Below are 12,210 nucleotides of genomic sequence, written 5' to 3' on the forward strand. Positions count from 1 at the left end.
TTATGCTTGTAAAATACAAATATCTGTAAATTCAGTATTTTTTTATTTATAATTACATTTTCTTCTGATTTTCCTTTATACTCGATCTCTTGCTCAAAAGGAAAATATCATAAGTATATTAAAGATCGTATCATAAACAATGCATGTTTCGTTTGAAAATTTGTCTCATTTATATACACTTTCCTGAGGACAAAGTGGCAAATATTATCTCTCTAAAGGGGAGCAGGCTCGCGAGATTAAATTAGGTGACATCATTTTTTCACGTAACGCTACAACGTATCTTTATTGTAAAACAGCACAGACTCAAATAGAGCTTCGTAAATTAACGTTACATGGGCCAAATATCTTACAAATGATCATTAGAAAAATCTTAAGAAGAAATGCCCTTAACTGAGTATTTCTAGTTTAATTAAGAGATTACTACTAATATTCGTATTCCTTCTACTAAGCTTATCACTTGCTGTTAGGAGTGGTGACGACAGTAGCCCAAAAGGTTAGGATTGATGCTGCGTTTTTTTCATCGCTAGGTAGCGTGTAAGCCATGGCGCTATTGACGCTTCTTGAATTAGGCTTAACGATTTTTCTATTGCGAAGTTTGTCGATCTGAAAATACAAAAAACATTTGGTTCGGTTTGTTTTGATCCCAGTATTAAAGGCCGGCAACGCACGTGCAAGCCCCCGGTGATGCAGATGGCCTTGGGCGGTAGTAATCACTTCAACAGGCGAGCCTCCTGCTCGTTTGCCACCAGTGACACAAAAATTATACGTAAAACTATCATGTCAGCCTTTGTATAGGGCCACAAATCCGAAAATTCTGGGTTCAAATCCGAAGTCGAGTGAAAAAAGTGGGTAAAATATTCTGTCGAAAAATATTAAGTAAGTCTGGAAGTTATAAGTTAGTACACTTTCGTGCCTCAAATAGCATGTTTACCAAAAAATTTTCCGGTCGTGTTGGATTCCATCGGATTTCGAGAGGGAAGGGATACAAAGTCCACCTGCGCTTGCGCACAAACTCGTGCACTATATAATAAGTCGAATGTAGTTGACTGGTGAAATTTTGAAATTAGCCACCACAGCTGATATCTTTCAGGAGAATATTTACAAAAAAAAATTTGCATCAATCAATTTACTGTTCAATTGTGAAGTTTGTTTTGAATTGAAGTCTCAATATTGTATTTATAATTTTCTATTGTAAGCAATAGTTATTGTAAATAAACTCAGCAACTAAGAGAAGTTCTTAATCGTGGAACTAAGTTCCTCGGTAAAATGGTCTTAAAAGTAATATTTTAGATTTGATTTCTTAACGATTTATTTACCTCAGGAACTCATTTTATTCATTTTTTAAACATTTATATTTTTAAACAATTGTTAGATATATTTTAACTAGAAGCAATATAATTCACCTCGAACTCGACGGTGAAGAAAACATCGTAACAACGTGAAAACCTGCATGTGTCTAATTTCAACGAAATTCTGCCACGTGCGAATTTGTCAACACGCATTGGAGCTGCGTTGAGGAATATGCTCCTTCTCCTGAAGGGGAGAGGGGACCTTAGCCCAACAACAACAACAGCCTGTAAATTCCCACTACTGGGCTGAAGGCCTCCTCTCCCTTTGAGGAGAAGGTTTGGAACATATTCCACCACGCTGTTCCAATTCGGGTTGGTGGAATACACATGTGGCAGAATATCTATAAAATTTTGTCACATGCAGGTTTCCTCACGATGTTTTCCTTCACCGCTGAGCACGAGTTGAATTATAAAGACAAATTAAGCACATGAATCAGCGGTGCTTGCCTGGGTTTGAACCCGCAATCATTGGTTAAGATGCACGCGTTCTAACCACTGGGCCATCTCGACTCTTAGCCCATAACCCTGCTATTTAATAGAAAGCGTTTCAATCCAAATGAAATCAAACACAAAAAGATCGAAGCACTTATTGATTATTAGCTTGAAAAAAAATTGCTAAGTAAAATTTTGTCCACACAAAAAGTGGTAATTTTTTAAAAAAGGAGATTAATACCCTGTCTTTCATATGCGTTAAATCAACAGCAGGAATAAATCGCTTTAAGCGGATTGAGACTTATATTCTTATAGTCTGAAATACGAGGGATAAAGCGACGAATAGCTTGAAAGCTCCAGCTTAGAATGCGTTTGTTTGAGAAGTATTGAATGAGTTTCGTAGCAAATTTTAAAAAACTTTCAAAGATGATTTAAGTGAAAGCTATCTGCTTACGTGTATTTATTAATATGAGACACCATCACATACATTACTCTGATCCAATGTAAGTAGCCAAAGCACTTGTGTTATGGAAAATCAGAAGTAACGACGGTACCACAAACACCCAGACCTCTGGGGTCTGGGATCTTATTGATCAACTTAGAGATCTTATTGATAATCTACATCGACTCGGCCGGGAATCGAACCCGGAACCTCGGAGTGGCGTACCCATAATAACCGGTGTACACACCACTCGACCACGGAGGTCGTCGAAGTTCCTATCAAATATAACATATTTAGTTGTATTTTAATGTTTAATGATCCGTTAATTTTAATTAATTTATGGCTCGTTGCAAATTAATTAGCGCGCACGTGCATTTATTAGTTTACTGATTAAATTTTCATTTATAATCTAGTATAATTATATTTTGTACATTTGCGTATCGGTTGTAACTATGCATCATGTAACATTTCAAATATTACAGAGTGAATAAACAAAACATAACAAACGTATTTTTTTGATTGATTGATTGATTTTAATCAAACGATTTAATCAAAACTAGTGATACGACCCAGCCTTACACGGGTTTCATTTATTGATAAAGTAAATGAGCTAAGTATAATTAAAACCCTATATATGAGCAATGCATTCTATCAGTGGATTTTTTTAGAGTTACTCATTATTTCCGTAGATTACCCCTACATAGAAATTTGTCACAACACATGCATTTAGCAAAAAAGGGCTATTTTTATTATATGCATAGAAAACTTTATCTCGTGTTAAACGTCTGTCAGAGGGACTCACAGCGTAATTTTTATAACAAAAATCTATGTTTTTTTTATGAAATAAAGTTATTTATTATAACTTTATTTCAATCTATATCATCAGATAATGATCATCTTTCATCATTCAACGTTATTTATTTGTCAAATGAACTGTCCGAAACATTAATTTATTGTGTTAAGTAATCCACACAGCGATCAGTCGATCAGCGTGTTAATGGAAACTGTTCCACCCCATTGTCGTTCGCTGATCGTGCGTCACTCAGTCCTCGTTAGTGGTAGACGCTCAAATTGAGAAACTAACCAAAATATATTTACACTATACGATATTATAGATCGTAACGAAGATAAACTTCCTTCCTTTACTTGGTGTTGGGCTTTGTGCAAGCCCGTCTGGGTAGGTACCACCCACTCATCAGTTATTCTACTGCCAAATAACAGTACTCAGTATTGTTGTGTTCCGGTTTGAAGGGTGAGTGAGCCTGTTTAACTACAGGCACAAGGGATATAACATCTTAGTTCCCAAGGTTGGTAGCACATTGACGATGTAAGGAATAGTTAATATTTCATACAGCGTCATTGTCTATGGGTGATGGTGACCACTTACCATCAGGTGGCCCATATGCTCGTCCACCAACCTATACCATAAAATAAAAAATAAAATTCTGTGACTTTATTCGCCCTTAAGGAGTCAAAGGGGGTACGCGAGTGTTAGATAATGAATCTGTTAAGTCAGGGTGATTGAGTGACATTCAAACAAAGAAACTTTTATCATCATCCTCCTGCCTTTATCCCAATTTTTTTGGGGTCGGCGCAACATGTCTTCTCCTCCATACTTCTCTGTCTAACGTCATCTTACAAGTAACATTCTTTCTAACCATATTTCTTTTACAAAATTTATCCATCGTTTCTTTGGTAGTCTAATTTAAACTTTCACATTAATAATGTTCGTAATATATTTATTACAACAACAACAACAGCCTGTAAATTCCCACTGCTGGGCTAAAGGCCTCCTCTCCCTTTGGGGAGAAGGTTTTTGGAACATATTCCACCACGCTGTTCCAATGCGGGTTGGTAGAATGCACATGTGGCAGAATTTCTATTAAATTTGTCACATGCAGGTTTCCTCACGATGTTTTCCTTCACAGCTGAGCACGAGATGAATTATAAAGACAAATTAAGCACATGAAACAGCGCTGCTTGCCTGGGTTTGAACCCGCAATCATCGGTTAAGATGCACGCGTTCTAACCACTGGGCCATCTCGACTCAAAATTTTAAATATTTTAATTAAAATATTTGTAATTAAATAAAGAGTGAAAGAAAGAGAAAGAGGGACTGGATTGGAATACCTCGTTGATCTACTGGTTAGATATAAAGCAGATCCCAAGGTTTTGATAACAAAAAGTCAGGCCGATAAAAAATTATAATGTTTTTATGGTTTAAATTATAGAGTTAATATCATTAATATAATTCTTTATTATTATTGAATGTTTTTTTCGAGATTCAAATTCATTAATAAACCAAGATAAAGATCACTCTGGAATCGCAACTATTAAAGACACGAATACTGTGCCTCAAGAAGGATGCATTGACTTTGCGAATATGAAACTAGGTTTTATTACTGTACTTGATGATTTTAGTTGCTATTATTTGTTGTTTTATGTATTTTACGTGGTACACATTGTACTTACAAGAATATTTTTATTACTGTGTATTGTAAATTATTATATAGAGTGGAGACCGCGTCTCGGCAAACGTAGTGTAGGACGTCCTCAGGCACGGTGGAGTGACGATTTATGCAAGGCGGCAGGCAGGAGCTGGATGCGAGTAGCCGGAGAAAGACCACAGTGGCTCTTGGAGAGGTCTATGTCCAGCAGTGGACGAAAACGGGCTGATGATGATGATGATGATGATATTGTGAATTGACATTATAAAAAAGAAAGGTCCCGCTGAGTTTCTTTCGCCGTTTCTTCTCAGGTCTGAGGTTTTATATTCCGAACCGGTGGTAGATTTTTGACAATCAATAAGAAAGTGTAAACACTTCTATTTTGAATAAAGGTTTTTGACTTTGACTTTGACTAGTATAAATAGGCCGAGCACATACCATAGGCTTAAGAGTAAAATGTCGTATCGTACAGTATAAAGTTATAGACGGCGTAACGTTTTAATTTCCTCCGCATGTCTGTTGTCTCCCTGTTGTATCGAGTAGATTAAAAACACTACACATGATTATTTTGTGCTTTACACAGCGCCCCCACTTAGCCTCTTCGTTCAGATCTGAAAGACATCAATTACAAACGTACTTAGAAAAAGAATGCACACTGAAAAATAAATGACTTTTTTTACAACTTTGTTGAAACGATGTTGCTATCGTTGTTGTTGGTATGCCTATATATTAAATACTAGTCAATCGAACGCGGTTTTAGGTTGTTGTTTGTTATGTGTTAGGCAAAAAACTAGCCTTTTTTTTAACGCAGGGAAAATCTTCATAGATACCCGACTCCTGGGGGGGATGTCGGGTTATGTGATATTGTACTCACTAAAAACCCTGCGATGGCCGCCATCAGCACGGAAACAAAGAGGCTGCGGGATCGCTTTCGCAGCACGTGCGCTGCCCCTCCCGTGAGTTGCTTCGCCCGTGGCTGGCGGAGCACGATTCAGGAGGGCGAAGAATGGTCTCGCCCTCCCCGCACCCCTCGCTGGTGCGTACACCGGCAGTCCGGGGCCATAGCCGGGCTGCCGTCCTCCTCTCGGCCGTATGAAACGGATGCGTGAGACCCCCAAGGCAAAAAAGTAGCCTATGTCCTTTCTTCGAGTTCTAGTTTGCTTCATACAAAATTTCATCAAATTCGGTTCAACTGTTTGATCTTGAAAGAAGGACAGACAGAAAGAAAGAGTTACTTTCAAATATATTAAAAATATGTGAATATTTCACAATTATATTATATTATACAATTGCTACAATATGAAACCTCGTGTGCATTAAATTTGTACCAAAAGAATCATATAAGTATAATTTTCATTGTGAAGTTCTTTCGTCTGCAGACAATCTGAGGTGGAGAATCAGGTGAACTTCTTGGTGGTAGGTCTTTGTGCAAGCTCGCCTGGGTAGGTACCACCCACTCATCAGATATTCTACCGCTAAACAACAGTACGCAGTATTATTGTGTTCCGGTTTGAAGGGTAAGTGAGCCAGTGTAACTACAGGCATAAGGGACATAACAACTTAGTTCTCAGGGTTGTTGGCGCATTGACGATGTAAGGAATAGTTAATATTTCTTACAGCGTCATTGTCTATGGGTGATGGTGACTACTTACCATCAGGTGGCCCGTATACCCGTCCACCAACTTATACCATAAAAAAAAAACAAAATGTATAAATAATAATCAAAGCTAGCGGTAGTGTATGTTCAATTTGATTACGATGAAAATTTGCTTGTAATCGATAAACTCTGAAACTATTTAGCCAACAAATTTGAATAATTATTTTACAACAAATTTTTGCCCGCGGCTTCACTCGCTTTTTGGGGAATTGTCTCTCATGTGTTAGTCAAAGAACATAGCCTATGTCCAGTTTGCTTCATACCTAATTTTATCAAATTCCGTCAGTGGTTTGGTCATGGAAAAACGACAGACAGCTACACAGACAGAATTTCTTTCACATTTATAATATTAAAATAGATTAGAAGGTTACTTCACCCAGAAGCGACAAAGGCTAAGGTAATAATAGGATTGAAATAGTAGTTGTGTTAAAAGCCCCACGAAAAACCGTAGTGATATCTGTACTCTGTTCCAACCATAAGTGGAGAAAAGCCAAATAACCAACATTTCACAGCAAATTGACGCGATACCATTGGTCGAGAGCTTGATTAATCTATGCTATTCACTATGGATTTGCGACAAAATGGAATTTTGAACGTTGACGAAACTGTTATCGGAATATTGGAAGTAAAATGAAATGGAATTATGTAAAGTAACTGACTGTAAATTTCCCACTACTGGGATAAGGCCTCCTCTTCCATTAAGGAGAGGGTTTGGAACATATTCCGCCACGTTGTTCCAATAGTGAAATGCACATGTGGCAGAATTTCGATGAAATTAGACACATGCAGGTTTCCTTACGCTGTTATCCTTCACCGCCGGGCACGAGATGAATTATAAACACAAATTAAGCACATATATATATGTATACATATAGGGGCGCATGCCTGGGTTTGAACCCGTAATCATCGGTTAAGATGCACGCGTTCTTACCACTGGGTCACCTCAGCTCAGAAGTAAGTAGTTAAGTGTAATTAAATAGTGTTGTATTATAAATACAGATATATAAATCATTAACTCTTAGTAGTGTACAATAAAGCTGAGTTATTGACAAATGGCATGAAACACGTAAATCTAAGGCTTACATATCTTTATTCCTACATCCATTAGAATAGGCTTTACATGAGAATACGTTCTCTTATATTCACAATCTGAATACCACGTGATCGAAAACTTTATGTACCCATTCGTTCGTTCGTTCACGCGTTCATACATTAATTAATTTGTTTATTTTTAATTGAAACAAACAGTACTTGATAAAATTAAGTAAATAACAACATAAAGTTATACAAAAAACAATCAAGTAACAATCAAAACATTTACAAATTATCTTGATTGTCGGAATTAAAAAATAGAATGTGATGCAAGCAATGATGTTTTAGTAAACAGATATGTTATTAACGCGCAAAAAGTGAAGACTAGAAAACGTCCTAATTGGGACGTTTGCCTTTAGTCGTTTTACATGGTAATACGTTATAATACATCATAATTACGTAGTAATACGTTTTGCGTAATTAAAACATCTAGTTATCCCTTTTACTTATTATTTTTATCAAGCTATCCTTTTTACTTTTAACGAAATGTAAAAATAAACTAAAATAAACGGTCCCCGGCGCGACACACTTTTTTCTGTTGTTTAGTATGGGTATAACATATCTGTTTATTAGAATATCATTGGATGCAAGAAAATAAAACAAAACATAATAAAAAATGTCATAATTTATTAAGCGAATGAACTAATAATCTGGTTTTATATTCTCAGTATCATATTGCGGGTAGTGCTCCCCCCACCCTCGACCCCCCGGTTTACTTTCGCCATTAACCGCGTACCGGCATGAGAAACTACGACACTGAAAATGTTATTTTAGAATTAGCTCTAAAACAATAGATGTGTAGCTTGCTTTATTTTTTCAAACTGAATACGCAGCCTTATTTATGTGAAGCTACGCAGAGTATACTCTATTCAGAGGTTTCATAGTTTTTAATTGTATGAACTCCATAGATTATAAATAGTATTTTAGCTGTTTTGTTTTGCATGCATACAATAATTTACATAAAACTTTTCTGTTGAAGAACAACTAAACTAAATAATGTATAGTTCGACGTTTAAAGAAAAACTCAACAAATTTTTATCACAATATAGTCAATGGTTTTTTAATGCATAGCAGACATACAATTATCAGTTCTATTACATAAATATTACATTACATTTTACTACAAAAGAGTAACTTTATAAATTAATTATATTTACTTGTAAATAACAATACTTGTATCAACACAGAAATGCTTTGACAGCAATCGTAGTGCTTATGTTCAAATCGAATCGGAATATTCTTTATTCGAGGTGGCTCTTTTAAGCACTTTTCAATCCTCAAGGATTAAAAACGTGCTTGCATTGGTTTGAAACGATTCCAAAAAGAACCGCCATATAACTCTGTACATAGTCTTTTTTTTTCTATCTCGTGAAAAATATCTCATTTACGTCTTAGTTTACAGAAAAGAAAACGACTATCCTAATAAGATTATATTCATTTGTTACAAACACAAACGTTTGTTAGGGTGAATTAATGGACCTGTCGTACCTTTTTGTCAAAAACTATTGATCATTGGATTGAGCTTTTAACATAAAAATATAAGTTTATATTTATTCTATATCTGTGTCATTAATACATAGAAATATACAATTTACAAATATACGCATATACAAAACATTTCAGTAATTTTAAATGACTTTGAAAAGAGTTAATCAAGATGTTCATTTTTCTTTATAACGAATTCGGAGAATTATACTTTTTCTGAACTCGGGTGCCATTTAAATTTAAAGAAAAAAATAGTTTTCTTTTTCTATGTCTTAACGTTAAAATTTTCAAAATAACATTAAAAAAATATTCGAAACATTCAAATTCAAATTTCGAATTTCAACCATTATGCGAATACTTATATATACTTATGTTAATATACATCCTCACTGTAACGTGCTACTCTGCGACATTATTTTATATAAATAAATATTACTATTTATACTTACGCCAGCCTCACAGCTACCGCCGAGACACTGAAATAACATTCCATTACAATTCTACTTACTATGACCTGAAAACGTCACATAAATAACACTGAGATACGTTGATGTTTTATGTGCTTATCACGCAAGCAAAGACGCTAAGCCAAACTGCCAAAGGTTTTAAGCATAATTTAAAAAAATATTTAAATAAAACAATTAAAAGAGCTGTGATTATTTACAGAACTCAAATATATGAAGTGAGAAAAATACAATCGGTCTGCGAATCATTTTAAAAAGAAGTTTTTTATCCGAAACATGTAGTACATCCGATCGATCTCCATTACGATTACAAACAAAATTATTAAAAAAAACTTATTCATTTTTCTTAATCTTCTTGTTTATTTACTCTGGCATCCCATTATTTACATTGGGACCGCACAGGAGCTAATGGACCATATGATGACAATTTCATGTTCAGACACTTTCCTTATTCTTATAAATGGTAATGTATTCGAAATTTAATCAAAATCAAAATAGCTTTCGTGAAAAAAGAGTATCATTTATTCTCAAAAACTTTAGAGCTTATAATATTATTAAGATAATACTTCTTTTCTATAAACTAAAAGGAAAATGAGAAAATATTTTAATATTAAAAAAAAAATTAACAAATAATACTTACTCTTGCCTCACAAGAAATACCGGAGCACTAAAAAAATATTTGTTTATATGAATTATATGTAATATCAATTGAACTAAAAATTGGAAGAAGGGAATAAACGCCACTTTTCGACATATTCACTTTTATACACTCTTACATTCTTAGACGTAGGGCTAAATATTAAACATTTAAGGCAGGTCTGTTGGTGAATAATTCAGAATTGATATTTTCTTAATAATCATTGATGTCCTATAAGCTTATAAGTTGAAAGCAAAATAGTATGAAGTTTTTTTTATTATCTCCGTTCCTATTTGTTTGGATTTATTCCCTTCTTCCGATTGGTGGTTCAATTACATTATGTCGTATTTTTACATAATCCTATATATTGGTTAATTTGTAATTATAAACAGATTCTAAAAAGGGAGTTCAAATAAACTATCTGTTTAAAAACCAGAAAACAACTTCATACGTTCAAATTAAATCCATCAAAAACTCGACATCTTTTTATATTTTTACTATAAATATTGTTACATTTAATTTCAAATATTATAAAAATTAAAATTCAAACTTAAATTAATCACTCGACATAAATAATAAACAAAACCTACCTTCGCACTACAACCTTCACCGATACACTGAAATATAAGATTTGTAACATTAAATACTCTTTTAATAATTAATATCGAAAAAAAATAATTATGCTCGTAAAGTTTCAGAAAAACATATTAAATTAGCCGTTAAGTTTGACTCACTTAATTTCTGTCAGAGCATTTAATAGTCATCAAAATATTTTATATTATTGTTAATGAGTTTCGACTCCTTATATTATTATGACTCATTTTATATTTGATCAATTGTTATTATTATAAATTTTATAAATGTAATTAATTCATACTAGTAAAAAAAATACCGTTACAAAATCTTTAAAGCAAAATAAAAAGTATTTTTAAATATACGAACCATAGAAAGACATCCAGGACCTTTGCACTGTAATTGATTAAAAAAAAAAAGCTGAAAATATCTTCATTTTAAAATTACATAGCCTGCAATGACCAGCATTATAATTATTCACTTGTGCAGAGACTGTGCTTGTTATTCATTATTAATAGTGTAAGCAAATGTCAATAATTAGCAATTTATATATTAATAAAATTTATATTTCGAATCAATAATTATAACGTCTACCGGAATCGAACGTTAATTTTAGAAATGGAATTATGAGCTAAATTAAAAATTTATTATCTGTGGTAAAAGATGTTTAGTTTTGGCGGGTTTTTCAAAACGATTCGATTGGAGTAAAATAAATTCGCGGTATTTTAACGGATCACAAAGATAAATATAATTGATAAATAAATGAAATACTAAATTGTTGGGACTTTTTAAACAATAAGTAAAGTAATGTATAATATTTTAAGAAGGAATTTTATTATAACAAAAACAGCGAGTATATCTGTTGGAAGTTTTGTATTACATATTCTTGTGTGGTAATTGTATACAAAAACAACCCATCTCGGAACTGCTTAAAAAGTGCAAGATAGATTAGAATTTTCATGTATTGCCATTTAAAAAAAAAACAGTTAACAATACTCTTTTCAAGATTTTAATATCAACGCAAATAATTATTTGTTCTGCAATTGAAATCCTAACGCACTATGTACTGGTCTTGATGGTTTTATAAATGTGCGCGTAATTTTTCTCGATGAACACGTGTTTGGTACACAGCTACCTATATATTTGTATATTTTGCTTATTTGCATTTTATATCATCAAAAAGTTTTACTTACAAATGTACTACAATGTCCACCTACACACTGAAAATAAAATCATAAATTATAATTTTATTTTTTTAAATATTTATTTTGCTTTAAGTAAATATTTATCTGAACCCAATCATATTCTAATAAACAGATATGTTAGATCCATACTAAACAATTGATAAAAATAATAAGTAAAAGGGATAACTAGATGTTTTAATTACACAAAACGTTAATACGTTTATCATCTACGTAAACATCTACGTAATTATGATGTATTATAACGTATTACTACGTAAAACGACAAAAGGCAAACGTCCCAATTAGGACGTTTTCTAGTCTTCACTTTTTGCGCGTTAATAACATATCTGTTTACTACAACATCATTGTCTGAACCCAAATAACCAGATGTGGACAGATGTTAGAACTTAGTAGTTGATAGTTGAAGTTTACTTGGCGTTGGTGTGCA

The sequence above is a fragment of the Vanessa cardui genome, chromosome 26, assembly GCF_905220365.1.
Source record: "Vanessa cardui chromosome 26, ilVanCard2.1, whole genome shotgun sequence".
In the NCBI taxonomy this organism is placed as follows: Eukaryota; Metazoa; Arthropoda; class Insecta; order Lepidoptera; family Nymphalidae; genus Vanessa; species Vanessa cardui.